The sequence below is a fragment of the Acanthopagrus latus genome, chromosome 11 (assembly GCF_904848185.1).
Source record: "Acanthopagrus latus isolate v.2019 chromosome 11, fAcaLat1.1, whole genome shotgun sequence".
NCBI classification, from domain to species: domain Eukaryota; kingdom Metazoa; phylum Chordata; class Actinopteri; order Spariformes; family Sparidae; genus Acanthopagrus; species Acanthopagrus latus.
In genome coordinates this window covers 8,184,880-8,206,333 of record NC_051049.1, presented here as the reverse complement: position 1 = coordinate 8,206,333, position 21,454 = coordinate 8,184,880, and the positions used below count along the sequence as shown (strand labels likewise).

The window sequence follows — 21,454 nt, the reverse complement described above, 5'->3', positions numbered from 1 at the left end:
TGGAACAAGTTGTCTTCCTTTTTTTTTTTATACCATAACTCTTGATGTATGTGCAGTTTGAAGATTGTTGGTCAGCATGTTTCATGGAAGCTTAAGGATTTAATCAGGCTCACTGTATGTCTACTGTACTGCCACTACTGTAGCCGAGCAGCGCAGAGCCGTACTCAGGCAATTAGAGAGCTGCCTTTGTTGCCTTTAACGAGTTTGACCCGTTTTGCTGATAATACGCATACATTTCTATTCTTTCTCCTCTTTCTCTGTCTGTCTGTGTCACTATCTTTTCTTTCATTCCCTCTCTCTGTCCCTTTTTTCTGCATATGTGTGTGTGAGAAGAATCCTAAGCCGGTGAAACTGAACTTCACGTTGTGTGTTTCACATTATACATATATGGACATTCCCATGAGCTACCCAAAAGAACCATATATGTTGATGTGTGTATGCGATTACATCTGATCCGACGCTCAGTTTCCACTGTGCGTGTGCGCGCGGCATAGGAGTTAAAGGAATGAGAGACAGCTAGCTGCTGGCTTGCCCACACGAGCATCCGGGAGTTATCTGTTCAGCCAAGCTGAGACAGACAGACACAGACTGTGAGGGAGAGGAGGAAGGTGAGTGAGGGAGGCAGATACTGAGGGAGAGCGATATGGCAAAAAAGGGCAGAGATACCGAAGTGTGGGAGGGAGATAGACAGAAGGGCTCCGCACAGACAACGAAGGCAAACTACAGCTATACTTAGGCAGGAAAAGATGAAGGGAAGAGAGAGTGAGTGATGAGGAGGTCTGGTTGAGGAAGAAAAGTAAGATCGGGAGATCAGTTTCAGTGAGAATACACAGAAGTCTGACATAATTATGATATGAACGTCCCCAATAACTTTCATGAAAGCGTAAAAAAAAAAAAAAATCCTACCGACATTTTTGACCTGTTTCCACGCGGAATGTGGGCCACATGAACGTATCTGGTGTCGGCCAGATCTGGGCCACAACGATTTTGCTATCTGAGATTAATATTGAACTTGTCGTTGGTACAAATGTGCAGCAAATCCGACACTGCTCCTCCTTGGATCCTCAGCGGCAAACCTGCCAAGTGTGAAGTAGATCAGAGAGGCAGTTCTTTAGATGTGTGAACAACATACAGACATACAGAGGGAGATTCTTTGCTTTTTAGTAACATATCGGTGTACATAAATTGTTCAAACTCCTGGTGGCAGTTCACACCAAGTCAATACATGGTTTACAAATTTATACCCTGTGATTAACCTGCCTCCTTCACACATCCCACCCCGGCCTTGTGTCTCTGGTGTCTCCACCTTGAAACCTGAGCGAGGTTTAGTCGGAAGACCGCCGAGCATCTTCCAGTCTTTGCAGAGATCAGAAGAATTGTGTCCGCGCTGAGGCTCCCAGATCCCTGACAGCAGCACAGACATCCAGACAGGAGGATGATCTTAGGCGAAGGAAGTGAAGGAGAAAAGGGAGAGGAGGAGGAGGAGGAGGAGGTGTAAAACGTAAAAGGAGGTGTGGATTAAAGGGGGGGCCAAGCTGCGCAAGGTTGAGGCTTAAGGAAGAATGAAAGAAAGGCATGAAAGCGGCAGAACGCCGTGGTTCAGTGAAGTCAGCATCTCTCTCTCCCATCATCTTTTATTCAGGTGTTTCTTTTGTCAGTCAGTTTTAAGCTGATTAATCAATAAACAACAGGAGGGAAGCAATATTTCTCTGTCTTTAAGCCAGCATCGTAACATTTTTTCGTAGTTCCAGAAACTTACAATAAGTGCGCTCCCACTCAGACTGAAGAAGGTGAGACACCATGGTGAGTTTGCCAAGTGTGACTCACACACACACACACACACACACACACACACACACACACACACACACACACACAAACAACAGGATTAAGGCTGCACGATCTAAACGCTGGTGGTTACCCGATCAATAGTCCACACTGAATGACTGGGCGAAGGCTGCATCATTGACGACTGCTTGCGTGCGAATTCATGATTCACGGTGAGTGAGTGTACAGGAGAGAAAAGTGTGTCACGACGGTGAACTTTGGACGGCACAGTCACCCCGTCAGCAGCCTCTAAACTACGAGTAACCCTGATGACGCTTCTCCCACAACTTTTTTTTTTTTTTTTAATTTCAGAACCTAAATTCTCCCATCAGCCCCTCCTCCTCCTCATCCTCCTCCTCCTCCTCCTCCTTCCTCTCTCCTTTCATCTCCTCCTGGCTCATTATAATTTCGTGAATATACATTTGCTAAACCCTCCACCATCACCCAGTGCTTTTCTTCCTCCTCCTCCTCCTCCTCCTCCTCACACCCCCCCTCCTACTCCTTGAAAGCTGAAGAAATCAGGACAGTTCAGCAGCGCAGGGGTTAAGTGGAACCCGGCCTTCTGATTGGCTGCCGGCCGGCGGTCTGAACCAGCCTACAGAAAGAGGTAACCAGGCAACCTTAGAGAGGGAGAGAGAGAGGGAGAGAGGAGAGAAGAGGGGGCAGAGGAGAGAGGAGGGGGAGAGAGAGCGAGAGAGAGAGAGAGAGAAAACGCGCTGAAAGAAGCGCTGGCATAGTTTTGTGGGGATTGTGGAAAAAGATGTAACGGAGCCTGCGAGCGCTCTCCCCGGGATGGAACACTGGATTACTCTCCCTGCTGAAACACTCTGTGGATGTCTGAGTAAACCAGGAGGAGATACACGCGGACTGAATGGATTCTAAAGCCTTTTCGCAAAATGGGAACTAACTGTGCTCATTCTCGCTGTAGTGCAAAGGTAAGTGCGCCAGTGCAAAACACGAGCCCGGGAGCGGATGTGGGGGTCCCGCCGCTGTGCGCGAGTCTACTCCCCCCCCCTCCCAAATCGGTGTGTGTGTGTGTGTGTGTGTGTGTGTGTGTGTGTGTGTGTGTGTGTGTGTGTGTGTGTGTGTGTGTGTTAGTTGTCGGACCTTGGAGAGGAGCCTGTGGATTCACTGCTCACTGCAATGAATTATCTATTGCCGCTGCTGCTGCTGGTGGAGGTGGTGGTGGTGCATCGGGATTTTGGTGTGGGCGCATGTGTGTTTGTGCGCCGGGCCGGTGCGGGGGAGTGACCCCCTCTCTCTGAAACATAGTGGTCAGGGACTCTGTGTGTGTGTGTGTGTGTGTGTGTGTGTGTGTGTGTGTGTGTGTGTGTGTGTGTGTGTGTGTGTAAGGCGGGAGGAAACACAGCGCTTTGCTGCATTTGGCATCTGTCTTCCCGGCGCGTCCTTCTATCTGAGATTCAACACCAGATTATTCACGCTTTTCTTTCTTTTTCTTTTCTTTTTTTTTTATCTTATAAAGTGATACAAACCGTCGCAAGTTTTAGTCCCAAAAAGTCACCACAAATATTTTGTCTGTTCTCCTTGTTTGGTGTCTGATCTTTTGCCTCCCCCCCTCAGAGAAACACATCTCAGGAACAAGGGTTGCCTGTCTTTGGTAGAGTCGATGCTGACTTTATAGTAACCTCATTACATTCGATGATATAAAGTTACTGCACTTATTCTAATGTTTCTGTGTCATTTCACTCCTTACAAGTGCATGGCAACACACACGTGATTTTCTTTATTCCAGAGGTTAGAATAATGTCCCCTGGTGTGGGTTGTTGGCTCACCATGGGAGTGAAGTGAAATGAAGTGAGACGCAGGCACAGGGATGTTGAAGTGTTGGTGTGGGGATACAGTCAGTGGTGTGTAGGCTGTAGCTGGTTCTCAGTCACTGGGTTTTTGGAGGGTTGATGGAGAGGAAAGAGAAGAAGAGAGAGCGACAGAGTGGAAGGAGGAGGAGAGTTGAATGGGGCCGACCCGGTCAGTTTGCTTTGGGGGGCCCGGGCTCCGCTGCAGCTAAAAGCCGCATTAATCATGAAGCTGTGGTGCTCTGCAGACCCTCACTCTCTCCCCTCTCTCTCTCTCTCTCCTCTCCCCATCTGTCTGCAGGCATGCACCCTGCATCAGCCTCATATGGCTGGCCCGTGTATGGTGTGGAGAGGTTGTATCCTTCCTAGATGAGGGTCAATTTGCAATCAAATCACTGCTTACTGAGTGTTTGTGGGTTTGTTACAGATGTAAAATCTGTCGCATGAATGTGTGTATGTATGTGTAATAACTGTTGTCCCTGGCTCCATGGCTTCATTGTACTGCATGTCAAGTGGAAAGACTGAACTTGTACTGATTTTTCCTGTGAAACACGTGACATCGACAACTACCCAACCTTTTAAAAGTACTTTTAAAACACATCTTATCCAGTCGGTGCATCAGTAAACCCTTATAACCCTTATGTACTTTTTGTGCAGCTGTTACGTATTTACTTTGAGCTGTAGAAGCGAAACTTGAATGCAGGACATTTTATTTGTGATTGCATTTGTGTTTTAGTGCTGCTACTTTTACCAATTAAGGACTTTTCCGCTCCTGCCAAGCAGGCCTCTTACTTCTGCCTGTATGGGCCCAGCAGGCGACTCAAGAGTATTGTGTAGAAACTGAAAGAAAAGTCTGTTGAAGGGTCTCTTTCTCCCTCTTTCAGTCCTCATCCCCGTCTGCTGTCTCAGCAGCCTGCCCTTTTTTTCATTTTCACTCATTCTCAGTCACTCTCCACAACCCAGCCTGCCTCTTGCAATTTATGGTTTTTTCCCATGCAGCATAGTAGGTCTTGTGTCTGTGAGCTGTGTAATGGTAGACAATGCTGCTTGATTGAGTGTTGGACTAAATCTTAAGCAGAAAAAAAGAGCTCTGTTAGGCCTTGTTGTCCTGCTTTAAGGAAATCATTGGAACCCAGAGCTTACTGCTCCACTTCCTTTAAAGCTTTACACCTTTTGCAAACGTAAGCTTGTGACTCTGAATTTTTATCTCAGTTGAAGACATGTTGTACCTCTGATATTTGGCCAGCCATTTTTTTTTTTTACTCGGAGTAGTGCTCTCTCGGCGAAGAAACTCATTTGACACCACGTAAATGTCAGCGTTAAAACGACAAGCTGTAAAAAACAAAGCACCACCACCTGTGAGGGAAATGACATCAAACATGTAACTGTGTTCTGAGTAAAGTTTGACTCACAGCCCTTTTAAAAGTAAGAGTGGCCGTTGAGCACACTGAAGCGTGGTGGCCTTATGGGATACTGGAACAAGCTGGAGGAACTGATCCAATCTGGGTCCAGATCAGGCCCGGTCCAAATGAGCTTCCATTCGACCAGAAAGGGAACAACACATACTTAATTTGTATCAGCCAGTAAGAATGTTCCTCCTATAGCCTGTTCACACCAGCCGTACTGTAACCTTATCATTCTCATTGCCACCTACTTTGGTGAGGCACCCCGGTGACACTTGTTGCTATGGATACAATTCAGCATTACAATAAATTGACAGCCTATTCAAGTTACCTCCTCGACTGCACGCTGGCGGTGTCTCAGCGGTGTTTTCTGTAAATCAGCTGTGGTGAAACAAATGAGCCGGCAGCTGCAGTGGAATTAAACTTGCGTTCGACAAGTTCTCCGCCTTTATTACTTTCTTTCTTTATTTAACGTGACAGCAACAGCACGACCCCAAATTTAGATTCCCAGTCTTTTTGCGCCATTTCAGATCCAGGTGAACTTGCCTTTGTGTCCATCTGGTTTGTTTTTAAATGTGCACTTGCATGAAGGAGATACACTTTTGGGTCTGCTACAGTTTCCTTCCACTGAGGTGCCATTTTGGTCGGCTCCTGGGTAAATCTTAACGCAGATACCAGTAAAAATGAAATTTGTATTTCAAAGGTGAGCTACTGTGTCAGTGCCGTTCATGTTCGACCTTCTCCCAAGCAGTGCGCACTGTTACAGAGAGCCCCACAACCCTGTCCTGCCCATCAGCCGGTGAATCATTTGTGGCCTTTATCAAACATGCAATCATTCTGTTCACTTCCTCTTCTCCTCCTCAGGCTTTTTTTCATGCTACATGTTCTCCTTCCACCTCTGTGAGTTGAGCCCAGTGCACTGTTGGTATCTCAGCACAGCTCTGACTCATGAGTTTTACTTCTTAGCTGATGCTGCAAAGCCCTCAATCCTTTAAAAATGTACACCTGAGTCGGATACAGATACTAATTAATAGTAACCCAGAGGCCGATAACTGACAATTGGAACTGATATACATTTACAGTAAATATAATTCTCAGGCTCAAAGGAGGTACGTTTTTAAAGATTTCATTCTTCTTCATACTCCATATATTTGATAACTTAAGTTACTAGTTACTTCGCAAATTCTGATTATTCAGTGCTGATTGGATATTCCTCGTATCATCTGTGGACACTGACTACGTTTACATGCACACTATAGTCTGATTAAAGTCCATATTCGGGTAATTGAGTCTTTAATAATCTGACAATGTGAATAAGGTGTTCGCATGAAACCTACGTAGTCAGAATATTGTCATGTTAATATTGTCGCATGTTAATGTTACAGACCACTAACAGAGAAAGGATGCTGCATTAGAGCCAAAGTAGAGCCTTTTTGAGTGTATTTATTTATCAATCGGACAAAATAAACACTGATACTATAATAGGAAAAATGCTGAATATCGGCTCTGATAATCAACCAGGCAGATATTCATCTAGCCCCAGGGAAGACAATAACGAAAGGGCAGAAAATCCTGCTCTGCTGAAGTGCTTTAAACAGACTGTAACATGTTAAATACTACGATTTCTTTAGTCGGGGGTTCCACTGTTAACAGAGGAATAGAGGCAGAATTGACTGGCTCTTGGCTGGCTGCCCTTTCCATTGATCCACGTGCTTTGCGTGCGTGTGTGTATGTGTGTGTGTGTGTGTGTGTGTGTGTGTGTGTGTGTGTGTGTGTGTGTGTGTAAGACATTCTCTCAGATGTAATTGGCATCGAGAATATCTTTACAGCCCAGTCGGAGCATGTGTGTATATATGCACACTATTACTTGGTCTTTATTCACTATAAGGAAAACGGGATGTGTGCAAATCAGTATTCATCACACACACTGAAACCCTAAGACACACAAATGTGCACAGAACTGCCATTACCACCAATCACAATTCCCTCTTGAATACCAACAGGCACGCTAAAGCACGTTACATGTGCGACACACACACACACACACACACACACACACACACACACACACACACACACACACACACACACACACACACACACACACACACACACAGACAGTAGAGGGGGCTGGGAGAGAGCAGGGCTGTCCATCCAGAGGTGCAGATCAGGCTGCCAGCTAATCTGCCTCTGCCGGCTGTAATCTGTAATCTTCTTAAAAACACTCGCAATCTGTCCACACCACTGGGATTAGCATCTGCAGACACAACAACAGTGCACACACACACACACACACACACACACACACACACACACACACACACACACACACACACACACACACACACACACACACACTTTTCTCTGACCGTATGTTTGACGGCAAAAGACTCCTGTGTGGGGTTTAGCATGCCCTGCTTCTGTTGCTTGTCTTCTACAGACTGTACTGTGGCTGTGAAATACACAGATAAATACAACAACATGTTGTACATAGTTTAGATATTAGCAGGACTCCACACAAACCTTTTGTCACTTGTAGCACTGGTGCTCCATACTGAATCACTCAATCACCGGCGAGCAGCAATTCTGAACAACAGGTGTTAGAAAAGTTGGATTTGGAGACTAAGATGGACCTTGAGACCTCGTGATGGTAATCATAAACCTCATGAACATATTCCCACAGTTACAGAGTCAGTGGATGTATCCTCTTTACCACATTTGTTTATTCACTTTCACTGTATCCCTGCTCCATATGTTTACCCTCAGTGTCCTTTCTGTGTGTCCTCAATCTCCATCTCTTCATCTCTTGCTACATTCCTACTGCGGCTGCTCTTCTCAACATCTCTGTTGCTCTCTTCATCTTTATTTTCTCTCACTTTCCTCTGTTTCCGCTTCCAGTGTTGCTTTGGGGGTCCTCTTGTTTCAAATGAGATGTTGATTATGGAACTGAGACTCTTGAGTTCCTCCTCTTTCTTTTTCTGCTCGCATTCACCATCACCATTAGCACTTCACATCATCATTATCGCATTTTCATCCATTTTCTCTTACATCCTGCCGTACACATCTGGTCCTTCTGGTCTTTTCCCTCTCCAGTGAGCACCACTTTGGGGTGAAATCGCAAAGGTGTTCACTTTGGTAATGAGTTTTCACAGCAAACAAAAGCACTTTAGAGCAGACATTTGCAGGAGGTGAAGGCACACACACACACACACACACACACACACAAAGATGCATGCGCCACACTGGAGTCACAGCACATTAACACTTCAATTAATTCAACGCCTTACATTCTCATTTCCCCAGAAGTCAAGATCCCTGACCACCCCCCTCCTCAAACATCATACACACACACACACACGCACACACACACACACACACACACACACACACACACACACACACACACACACACACACACACCAGTGATGTACAGTGCCCCTGCAGTATTACATGCTTCTTGTGACATTTTAGGTGCTGGAGAGAAAAGCCTGCAAACAAAGCATCATAAATTACATTTTAATTTGTGTTGCCGGCCTTTGATCCAGCTCTCTACAAAGGAATGGAGATGCCTGGTTTTGTCCCATATTCCTTATTCAATGCACACAATAGATAATGAATGCATGTAGGGAGAGAGGCAGCGGGCTCTCAGTTTTGCTGGGGGGTTGTAAGCTACACTTCCCTGTGGAACGGCTCCACTGACTTCCACACTCTCTGTGAGACTGCAACAAAGTTAGACGAAGAAATAGACGGGGAAGGGAATGGAAAGATGTTTTCCTCAGAGGATTTCCTCTTTATATTTCTCTCCCTCTTTCTTCCTTTCTTTCGTCTCTCAAGCTTTCTCTCCATCTGTGCTTTTCCGCGGCTCGCTAATGAATTTTTAACTGTCCCACGATTCTCCCCCTTTTGTCTTTCTCTTACCCACTCTGTTTGTAAAGATTAGCCACAATTCAATATCCATCATTAGCTTTTGTCTTCACTGCACCTAATCCACAATGATGTCTCACAGTATGCTAACTTAGTGGATGGCAGGAGCTTTAAGGCAGTCTTCTTGGTCACGTGAAAGTGACATCGCCAGTCTGACCCTGTCTCGTTTTGACAGACAGCGTGCTAGTAACCTAATTCAGTCCTACGCAGACAATGATACAAGTGCTCCTTGTGCCAAACATCTGTTAAAGCAGATGAAACAAGGAGGGTGAGGGGCTGAGTCTGGCATCTGTGTCCAGGACAGAAGAGCTGTCTCTGGGCCGGAACCGCACCGCGAGCTGCCTCCCTGGAGCAGCTGGTCCCTGGCTCGCACGGCGCTCGCCGGGCTCAGAGGAGCGGGTAGGCGCCCAGATGCTGCTGCATCCAGGCTGCTGAGCTCACACTTTGAGACTTACGCCAACACAGACGTACGCCAACACACATTCATCGACAAAAACTTGTGTGCTTGAGCTTGTGGCGCTCAGCACTTGAGTGTTGCACCCAAGCACTTTTGTGATCACAGACTGGAGTTTAATGTGGCTTCATGGGTCATGAAATCTGCTCATCTCATAAAGCAAGTTAAGTTTCAATTAAGGTAGAAACATAAAAATGATCAAAATGTGCTTCGTTATTTCATGCGGCATTAAAGCAACAGTCGGGGGGCCGCGGTTGTAGTGATTTTCTTTTTCTTTTTCTTGCTTACTGTTCTCTACCTGTGACTGATCTTTTACAAAATCTAGAGCACATTTAGTAGCTGTGGCATTGTAAATACTAATTCATCACAAAGCTTGTTTAATGATGTAATCTCTGTATTCCTCTACCGATGTGAAATAGAAAAACATTTGTGTGTGAGATGGAAATGAGCTGAGGCAGAGAAGATAAGGAGCTCAGAGGAGGTTAAGGCCGAGGTGAGTTTTTATTGAAGCTTCTCAATGTCAGTAATGCCGCAGAGCGGTGAGTAGCCATGTCACTGCTCAGCCTCGGTCATTTATCCTCCGTGCTGAGTCGTCAGAGCTCTAGTGTCTGAACGCTCGCACTTGTGCCCATTTTAGAGAAGTGAGGGAAGTAGATTGACTGCAGTCTGTCATCTTTCCAGTCAGTGTCTCTGTAGGCCAGTTTGTGGACCTGCTGTGCAAAGGTCAGTCTGCTGCAGCCACCACTGAGAGAAAGAGAGAGTGACTGCAGTGACACCAAAGTATATTTTACCAGCAGTGGTTATCAGAATTGTCCAACTTTAGCCAAATTCTTATTTTGCATCCCATCATTAATTACTGTATTTCACTCATTGAGATACACATATCGTTATGCCTGCACCAGAAATGGGACGTCACTTTTAGACATGTAAGCCTGTTAGATTTTTGCCAGTTTTGGAGGTTTGCTCTTCAGCTCCAATTTGTGATTTTATTGGGTGAATCATGGACAGTTTCACTAAAGAAAATCAACATTTGATCATGTTGAAGAATTATGGAGACCTACCAGCACCACCACCACACTATCAGCAAGTGCTGCCAGTCAATTAAACAGTTCTTCTGCCCTTGAACAACATTCATATAGTTTTCATGAAAGTAGAAAAATATATTGAATGACTTACTAGAATAAAATAATCCCATGTGGCTTCATACATGAAGACCAGAATCCATAAGCATGATCTACTCATAGACTCACGGTCACATTTACAGAACTCTTGCCCGCTTTTGCTGTATGGTCTTCAGCGTGCTCGTAATTGGCTTGAAAAGATGACTTCATGTATGATTTGTATTACATTTTTATGAATACATTTATATAAAATGTTGTTAATGCATACTTACACACAATCAGGACCTTCCCTAATGACCCAGCATAAATCCCCCCAGTACCAATATTTTCATTTCTCTTCCACTTTTCAATGCTGTTGACTGGCAGTTGTGTAAGAGGATTTGACCCGCAGACACATAAATACACATTAGGAATAAAGATAAAGTAAATCAGTCCTCGCTTAACCGCTGGGAATTTTCAGCTCAAATCAGCCCGGAGCTAGTTAGCATGGCTTTGTGCTTTAGATTGAGCTGTAAAAGTGAAGCTTAAGCACTAGTGAGGATGTATTTATGAGACAAGCATTCGTAGGAAATAAAATACAGCTGCACCACTCATTTATGAAAGCCTAAAGTAGCTTAAAGCTGCATTAGGCAATTTTTTTTGACTACTAGTGGATGGAAGACCCCAAACAAACCTCACAGTAAGGAGCTTTGATAATATATCAGCTTATCAAGTTCTTACAGCTGAGCCTGGGGTTGTTAGAAAACAGTTTCCAGTTGCCTCCAGCAGAAACAAAGCAGTACGAACATCTCGTTAGAATCCGCCTTCTCTGCTCCTGTTCAAGTCCAATGTTTACTGGTGTTGTGTTGTTGGAGTGACCCACTAAGTGTGAGAGCGAGTGGGTGTCTTTGGCTCACTATTAATCTGTCTCTGGCCGTTTGTTTCCGTTGGCACGGCAAGATTTCACTGCGGTCACATGGTGAAGAACTGGCTACTGTGCAGGAAGTTTTTTTTTTTTTTTTTTGAACTGGCATCGTTTTGGTGTGTCCAGCTGTCAAATCATATCAGTGAGTTGGTGGCTGAAACGTGTGTGTGGAATGGCTGGTACTATCAAACCTTTATATTATATATTTAAGGTTTTACCTCATCAGCAAGCAACACGTTGAGGCAGGGCCAACAAAAGATTTTACTACATGTGCTCAGGAACACTTTGTATAATCATCCAATCACTGGCTCTGGAATAATCAGATAGGTATTGCCAATAAATGTGGGTTGAAAGCACATTCAGCAGATTCAGGGATCCAGCAATCCTCTCTCTCTCACTCTGCGTGTGTGTGTGTGGGTGTGAGTGGTCAGCCTCTCAGTCAGGGGTCCTCTTTAAGGACGAATGGAGGATTCAATCACCTGCTCTCAGGTCATTTGTGCTCCTTGATCGAGTTCTACTGAGCATCTACTGGACTGACACAGTCTGCTGGGCTGCTGGTCGCACACGCACACGCACACGCACACGCACACGCACACGCACACACACACACACACACACCCTCAAGCAATGAAGCGGACATATAACTGAAGGGTAAATTATTTTTTTCATTATAAAAGTGATTTTGATGGCCCCCTTACCCTTAGGCCATGACCTATAGTTGCCTCCCTCCCTCTCAATCTCACACACACACACACACACACACACACACACACACACACACACACACACACACACACTTGCATGCCGTTTCCCCCTTTTCTATATCTAAGCATTAATATAGACAGCCTCCAATTAGCTGGATATGCGTTCAGATAACAACTCCCCTCTATCCATAGCAGTCTCGGGGCTGATGAGTATGTTAAGTAATCTATGGGAACGAGGGTGTTAAATAAAAGACCACCCATTCAACCATGGAGCCATGCTCTGTGCGTCTGCGTGTGGATTAATGGAATAGGCAAGATCTGAGAGCGGCGAGATTAAATGACTGTGAACTGATTTGATGGTTTCAATCACACACACCCATAATAGCATGGCTGCAGCTGACAGAAATATTTGTCGAGGGCTTATTTTGAAGTTGATAATATGATGTGGATGACTGGACTGCGGTATTTGATGTGTGTATGACTTCACATGGCACACATCCCTCAGCCAGCTGTACTGTAAAGAGACTACTTCTATAGTGAGGAGAGACTGTTCTTCATTTATCTTCCCTTCCCATATTTTCCCATGTGGCGTTAAGAGTGCAAGTCGGCAGACCAGGCAGGGAAGGACTGTTCTCTTCAGCATGGAGCCTGTCTATAAGAAGTATGTGCTTTAAGCAACTTCTTCACGCCATAAAGCAGTGAAGTGCTACAGAAGCCATTAAGGGTAGTCTGCGTCCTTGGGCAAATGAAAGTGACATAAAAAGTTAGGGCAGAAAAATAAGGTTCTGTTTGAGTTGTGTGTGTAAAATGAAGCCACCCGGTAAGAGGATGAAGTGTGGAAACATGTGAACGACATAGGGAGGAATAAAGAAGGAGCAGCAGGAAGTGAGAGACGGGGGAGAAGTGAGGTGAGAAATGGTTGTGATTGCCTGGTGTGCCTCAGTGAGCTCTGCTGTTATTAGTCATACTACCTGCTGCTGTGATGCCCAGCCCTCGCCTGCTCCCTGCCACCTGGTGTGTGCATGTGCCCTCATGCGTTTGTGTGGATGTCTAATGGGTTTCAGAGCCGGGGATGAGTCCACTGTCTCACCTTTCCCACTCTCCCTCCCTCTCTCTCTCTGGAGACTCTCGGCTCGCCGGGAGAAAACAGACTCTTACCTTGGCCTTTGCTGTAAATTGCCCCTCAAATGAGTTCTTACTGTGATCCCCTCACGCTGCCTTGGACCAGAGCTCTCTTGAGAGAACAACTTAATGATCCCTGGTCTGATAAACGGAGGCCGGACTGAATGAATGGAAATGTTTGCTGAAGGGAATATTTGAGGCTCGTATTGTCTATCAAGTGGCCTTCCCCGAGAGTGGACCTCTTCACCGGACTGGATTGACCTCCACAATTTATTACCTACACCGCTGACATCCATCACATCTCAGCCCCTCAGGGACACACACACACATGCACACGAAATAATAATATCACAGCAGGCCCTATGACTGCCTGCCCGCTGCTGCTGCTGCTGCTCTGGCTGCCTTTATGGCTTATTAAATGACTGACTGGGTGGAGCTTCGGCTCTCTGTATGGTTTTCTCTACAACATACTGTGATTTTAGGTGGTTGATTCAATATATGTTTGGGGCAACTGGTGCTCTCGGCTGGACGTTTGGATGTATGACTGGCAATATGATCCAGTTGCCCCGCCCCAGTATCTCCATCTCAGCAGCCCAGTGGAATTCTCCCTCTTCTCATCTCTTTAAACCATTTCCTGCACATGTTATAGCGCCTCTGTAAGCTTCTTTTTGATGTCTTCTAAATGTTGCTGTCACGTTTGAATAAGATCTTAACTAATGTTTCCAAAGGGAAATTCCTTTATTTCTTAACTTCAGAATGAGAAGTCTCGCCTTGAATTCTCACAAGATGAGTTCTTACAGTCGTTGCGTCATCTTGGCTGTCAAAATCTGTTAAATAGTCAGCCTGACATGACTTTGAGAATTAATTATTGCTTGCGGTTCCTCTAGGTAAACTCTAAGCTACTCTCTCCAACTCTTTGATAAGCGTTTTTGCTGCTGTCGTCCTGCAACGACTCATCTCTCAAAAAGTGAGTTCAGAGCGAGACCTCTCCTTGAATGAGACTGGTAAGAAAACCGATCTCATTATTAATCATTTTCCCTGAAGTCTGAACTGAATGCAGTCACATTAATGTAAAAGCTGCGGCAGCACAAGGTGAATAGGCCAAGAAATTCTGAGGATGTGTCATTTTTGAGTTCTGACGAGACTTTTCTCACAGAAGATCCCTTGTCTAAAAATGTGTTATTGATTTTTTTTGCTCCTCTGCAATGCAGGGTGAAAGAGGAAAACAATTTTTTTTTGAATAGCTCAATAATTTTAAGGCAATCTGTATCCTTACATTTGCTGCTTACAATATGAATAGCAAATCATTTCACATACAACATGCAAGTCAATATGTGTCAAATCAGGGTCAAAACCTGTTGAACGCTGTAGGAAATAAACAGTATTCTGCATTCTGTGTAACAAATGATGAAAATGGTGAGCAGATGTGTTTCAGGACGGTATTGAGAACTGGGGTCAGACATCCCTGGTGATGGCCATGGGTGTTAGCTTCAACTGCATGATACGTTTAAAATCCTTCCGTGGTGCAGCCTGTAAGAGAACATGCATAAGGACATGGAAGGTGCCACTGCTGTCTCTCACTCAGCAGATACCATTTGGGATTCAGTGTCTTGCTCAATGACACTATGGTTGAACTGCCAACCCTTCGATGTACCTGCTGAGCCGCAGCTGGCGCAGGTATGACTTTAATAGAGTCATTACGAAACATTTACATAATGGAGAGTTATGTTCGAAACCCAAAAGCCATTACTTTAGCAGATGGATGGAGCCAGAAATATTCCAGACTGTCTGGAAAAAAGGACTCTGGAGTGAGGTATGGCTGTGAGTGATGACGTGTGTGTCGTGAGGTGTGTGTGTGTGTGTGTGTGTGTGTGTGTGTGTCACTGTCCTGTGGAGTGTGTTGTGACTTGGCTTGGGGAGTTCTCAGGGGTGTAGCTGTAAATTAAGACAACAGCAGAGAGGGGAGGGATGGAGGGAGATGAGGAACACTTCCAGGTGTTGCAGAGCGTTTAATCACTCACCTGTGAGACTAATGAGATGAGCCAGCGGACCACACACACACACACACACACACACACACACACACACACACACACACACACACACACACACCCATACTTGCTGAAATGTCCACGCACACTCACACAGACTGGTGGGACTAATTAACCAAACTCCACCACGGCGAACGTGCCGCCACAGCGCGGCTGGTACCAGACGTATACAAACACATACAAATACGTGACAGCTTGCTGCCTCCCCGACTCATTATAGCGCTCCTCTCACGCTCCTCTCCTCGTCCCGCCGCCATCTGAAGGCGACGCAGAGGGAAGAGGAGAACGAGACAGAGAGAGAGAGCAGAATGGGAGCTAGTAGGTCAGGAGATGTCTAGGCAGAGGCAACTATTCTCCGTGCAGGCTGTGGCTGCAGGCAGCGCTACAGGTAACAAACACATCAGTCACATACACAGCACACCTGTTACTGTACAGATGGCAAGCCCTGGGAGAGAGGCAGGCAGAGCAATGAAGAAAGATGAGCAATCAGACCGAGAGAGAAACACAGAGGGGAGAAGACAAAGGGAAGGGAGGGGATGATATTTTTTTTTTCGTGGGCAGATCGTTAGAGGAGATGGAGGGAAAGGAAGATTGGGGGGGCGAGGTCAATCTTCGTGCTGTCGGGTCAGGCTGTACCTGTTTGTGTTTGTGTAACGCCATGGCAACAAGGGAGCAGGGCTGAGGCGAGAGGAGGAGGAGGAGGAGGAAGGGATTTCCTCACCTGTGTCCTCTCGCCTGCAGCAGATACAGTCCGGTGTAATCTAGTGAGTCTCTCTAGGTTCTCTGTATATTGTTACACACACACACACACACATCTTTTATTATCTCTTTTTCTTTTTTATGTCTCTCTTTTCTTTTTGTTCAGCCTCACATAAGAAAAAAAAAATACCCTCTTCATTACCCGTATCCTCATCAAAGACACTATAACATTCTCCAAAGCTCTCTCTGCTCTTGAGATATACCATCATAATTTAGTCCTCTATAATCATAGAATAAAAGGTTTTAGTGTGTGTGTGCGCGTGTGTGTGTGTGTGCGCGCATGTGATGGTGCCCCCAGCTACATATCTTAATCTCCCGTCTATTAGCATATTCAGAGTCCTCCTTTAGCTGGTGGAGGCATCTGATAGGCTAATTTCACAGCCCCGCTGGCCTTCATCTCGCTCCAGGAAGTGAAGAGGATGATGTGTCTTGGGAATAAGATGAGAGGAAAAAAAGAAGTGCCCCAGCCATTTCTGTCGCGGTCGCTTTCTCTAACAGATGTGGCTGAATTCTGAATGAGCTAGAGGTGGTCTTGGAATATACAGTTCTTGCATTAAACGATGAATTTGTTCCAGGCTTTGGATTGTGCTGTTAAAATGTAACCCCATTTTAATCTCCAATCGGTTGACATTGATGAGAGATTCTCAATTAGAGAGCAGGTAGAGAGGGTGAAAAACAGGCACTTTATAGGCTGTAACACTAAGATTTGGGGCCATAAAGAACCCTTTAAAATGTTCTTTACAGCAACATGGTCAAATGGCTTTATGGAGAAGGTTTACGGTGCTTTGAAAAGCTCTTTAAGAGTGCTCGAAATGTTCCAAAACTGCAGTATTAAAACACTTCATTAATAACTTACTTTTCTCTCAGATTTTCTAGTTTTTATAATTTATTTAGTCAAACCAAAGGGATCCCCGGGTTCTTCTGTGAATGCATTTTCTGTCATTTTCAGTCACTCTTTTGTTGTAGGAATAGAACATGACATTTCATGAGAAGTTAATGAGTGTTTACCAAAATTCTGTTTAACCACATATCACCAGCTAGATAGTAATATATATATATATATATATATATTTTTTTCTCTCTAGCAAAAAGGCTAAAAATACGACTACTTCTCCTTGATGTTTGCGTTTAAATTTAATTCCATCTATCTCGCAGATGGAGAGCCGTCTCAGAATTATCCATAAGGCCATCTCTAAAAATAAAACACAATCTCTAGAAGTGCAGACTTGTGTCTTGTTCCTCGTACGTCAAACAAGCAGCATGCACTGGCCTTTAATATTAATCTGCACTGTGTTTGGCAGTGGGCAGTAGTGTGTGTGTGTGTGTGTGTGTGTGTGTGTGTGTGTGTGTGTGTGTGTGTGTGTGTGTGTGTGTGTGTGTGTGTGAGAGAGAGAGAGAAGAGAGGACTGGGAGAATCAGATTGCCTATTCCAGTCACACAGATAGTCTTTCACTCCTCAGCCTGTGACAGCACATTTCCTTGCCTCTTCATGCTGGTTGCCTCTTCTCTACCAGCTCCCTCTCCCTTCCTCCTCCTCCTCCTCCTCCTCCTCCTCATCCACCCCCTCCTCCTAAGTCTTTCTCTAGAATGCAAATTCAAATTAGCTTTATTGGCATGACAGGGATTTTGTATATAAAATAACCTAGAGAACAGTAATAACAGTGAAATTCTTGTTGTTCTTTGTCTCTTTTAATCCCAGCTGCCTCTATTACTTTCCCACACAACTATCTTCCTCTCCGGCTCTCTCTCTCCTCCTCTTCCTCTATACCCATCCTCCCTTTTTCTGCTTTCACACGCACCTCTCCCCCCCCAGCTCCCCCGGTCTTCTCTGTGCTGGTGTATGTATTGGTATCATTAGCAGCTCCACTATGATGGATGGCACCGAGAGGCTGGGCCCTGTCGGGGTGGGACTCTGCTTTAGCACACCATCATTACCTACACCGCATACACATACATACGGACACACACACACACACACACACACACACACACAAGCACGGATGTACCGCACTGATGCAGTGTGTGTTCGTGTGTGTGTGTCTCTGTGTAGCTGCGCCAAAATGTATTTACAACTAATGCATGTCTGGAACAAATGACGTCATTGAGATGAGAAAACAGCTATTGAATTTTAAGTCCTCCCCCCGTCTCGTCCAAGAACACACACACACGCAAACACACACACTGAAAAATGGACACTGCCTTTTCTGAGTTCTGAGAGGTTTGTATTGACTGGAAGCCCCACAGGGAAGCGAATGCCAATAGCCCCTCTACTCTGTGTGAGAGTTCAGACGGACCAGCGGTCCAGTAGACCATAGGGTGCTAAAAGGGGCTATTTCAAGAGATGGCACAAAGTTTCACCTCCAGGAACTTTCACAGCCTTCACATGGAGCATGCGATTTTTTGCACATTGCCATGGTGTGTGCCTGTGTGGCTGTGTGTGTGTATGTCTGTGCGGGTGAGTGGTTGTGTGGGGGTGTGTGTGCATGTGTGTGGGTGTGTGTGTGTGTGCATGTGTGTGTTTTTGGCAGGAAATGTTTGCGCAAAGTTCAAAGAGTTTGGAACTCACAAATGGAAATTATGCAAATCTTGTCCTGAGTCTGACAATCCCATGGTGATTCACTCTGAGGCTGCTGATGACATCAGAGGGTGCAGTCTTTATCTGGGCTTGGAGAGTGTGTGTGTGAGTGTGTGTGCGTGTGTGTGCGTGATTATAAAGCAAAGTAGTTGTATAGCAAACAAATGTAAAGTCTATTGCAAGAAAGTGTTAAATATGTAGCTTATTGTGCTGCACATTGCTGCTGTAGTTACTCCCCTGTGTATGTGCTAGTGTGTGTGTGTGTGTGTGTGTGTGTGTGTGTGTGTGTGTGTGTGTGTGTGTGTGTGTGTGTGTGTGCGCGTATGTGTGAAGTGGTGCGGGGGCTGATCATGTTGTCAGAGTCCATAAGAAACAACAGGGCCTTATTAAACACGGACACTCAGTAAAGATTGATTTTGTTTGGCTGTCTGTGTTTTAACTGGCAGGGCAGGCGACTGTGACAGTGTGCGTGGGCGATTAGACACACGGGCAGGAGGCAGGAAGTGTGACTGACTGATGGCCGCTGGTGGCAGGAGGCTGCGCAGGGAGGGCCGGGGAGAAGGAGAGGATGTGCTTGTATTCCCCCCGGGGATTTCTCCCAAGGGTTGAATTTGGTAGATTTAACCTAGACATTCCCTGTGCGCTCAGAGGACGGAGGTGCAGCGCAGGTGGACTGACAGACGGAGTGTGAAGCCATCCATAAAGCTCACCCGTTGGCTTCTCCAGATGTGAGCGAGCTGCTCAGGCAGGGTTCGCCAGCGGCTTACAAGTGAAGAAGTTCGGGGCTGTTATTGTTGAAGGTTTTAGCCTAAAGGTTCCTTAACTTCTCTTAGTCGCTACCTGCTCCATTCGTCTGCCATCCAGCTCTTCGCTATGTCATGTCTCTCCAACACTGCTTTAAAGCATGTACAGAGACTGAGCAGAACTGTAGTATTTTACCCTTAGAAGAACTCAAACATTCCCATGAGCTGCTCCTAACAAGCCCCACACACTTATAGGTGTCTGTGTTGCCATTTTCATTCGAGCTGGCTGTGGAGTCCTGGACTGGGCACAGGATGCAGCAATCAAACATTTCCTCTCCTGATACCTGTTCTGATACCTCGACTCAGGGCATCTGTCGATAAGGATTACAGATCAGATACTGGTGGTTTCTTTTGCTCTTTTTTTTTTTTTACACCAGGTAACATCAGGTCAGATTGTTGTGGAGCTCGGCTCTGACAAACAGAATGTGTTAGCGTGGACCATCACTTTAAAGGTCAGTCTGCGTACCACAGCTTCCATGTTGAATCGAATGAAGTTAGCAGGACGGAAGTGTCACTCGCTACTGATTGGTTGGGGTTAAACAAAGCACAATAACTCCATCTATAGGGAAGTATATTGATATTAAATATTGTTATTGTGATATGGGACTATTTCTAAGTGCTGTATCATAGGCAACTTGACTTGTTTCAGTTTCATGAAGGCATCTCACCTCTCAGAAGTTGGTCAATTATTGAATAATTTGGTCCAGTTAAAGAGTTCTTATGGAATATTTTTCCATACTTGAGCAGCCCTACTTGATATTGCCTTAAAATATTATATCAATATAATATCTTATATTATGTTTTAAGGCCATATTGCTCAGCCCTACCCAGTTTCTGACAGGAAATGGGCTAACATGAACAATCTGAATGAATCAATATGGTCCTTGTGTGCTTTGGATATACTGGTTTCCTTTAACAGTCCAAATACATGCAGGGTAGAATGACAAATGACTGTCAGCAGGTGTGAATGTGAGTGTGAATGATAGTTCCTATTTTGTGTGACGGACTGGCGACCTGTCCTAGTTGCATCCCACCTTACACCCAGTGCGAGCTGTCGTAGGCTCCAGCCCCCAGTGTGACGCTGCACAGATGATGGATGAATTAACATTTCCATGTTGCAGACACATGTTTATGTGTCTGAGGTTGCTCCTGGATTATGCAATGTTTACTCCAGTACTGTACTATATTTTCTGTGTCAGTAGTAAACGCTTCAGTCACGCAGGGAAGCAACAGTCGTCGTCTCCTGTATCTTTATTCTCTCTCATCCATCTCTCTATCTCTGTGCGTCTGCCTTTAGAGGCACAGTTTGAAAAGTGCTACGTCTGTGTGTGCGCGTGCGTCTCCCTGGCTGTGTGTGTGCACGTGTATGTTTGTGCAACAGTGTTGCGCGACACCATGATTAAGTGTTTTGAATAATTGATGATTGCATCCCTCATTAAGTCTCAGTCTCCTGCTCCGCCTGGCTCCGGCTCTATTTTTATGCACCAGAATCCTCCTCTCTTCTCTTCTCTTCCACTCCACAGATGTAGCGAATCCATCACTCACTTTAGGCTCTGCTGATTGGGGTCCAGAGGGGCTGTGGGGGGATCTAAATCATGTTGAGTGGACACTTTTAACAGGCAAGCAGCACGATGGACTGTGGCTCAGTGATGACGGGTTTTTTTTCGAGAGCAAAGAGCGACCCCTGGCTTAAGAGCTGCTGGGAACACACTGGTTGCATCAAGGCGGATGATAAAAGCTGTCAGCGTGAGCATGGTCACTTACAAAACCTACAGTCCTCTTCTTTATTGTGTCATTTCCTGTATTTCATGTATTCATTAATTCACCCACTGCTGATCCAAGTACACAGGAAAACATTTTTGTCATTTTATACAAAGGCAAGAGAAGGGTCAGGTGTGTGTGTACTAAATTTGGAACAATAATCAATGAATTATTCTTAGAGAGATATAACATTATAACAGTGGGAATGAGGACTAACGTGCATCAGGTCTGC

The 21,454-nt window shown here is 45.3% G+C and overlaps 1 protein-coding gene across 1 annotated transcript in view; it reads left to right on the top strand.

The window, feature by feature from the left end:
• The first annotated feature begins 2,477 nt into the window (after positions 1-2,477).
• dab1a (DAB adaptor protein 1a) overlaps positions 2,478-21,454 on the top strand; it is a 75,290-nt gene continuing 56,313 nt past the window's right edge. The window contains exon 1 of the mRNA XM_037114116.1: positions 2,478-2,762. The gene's annotated coding sequence lies outside the window, so the exon portion shown is untranslated. The remainder of the gene's footprint in view (positions 2,763-21,454) is intronic.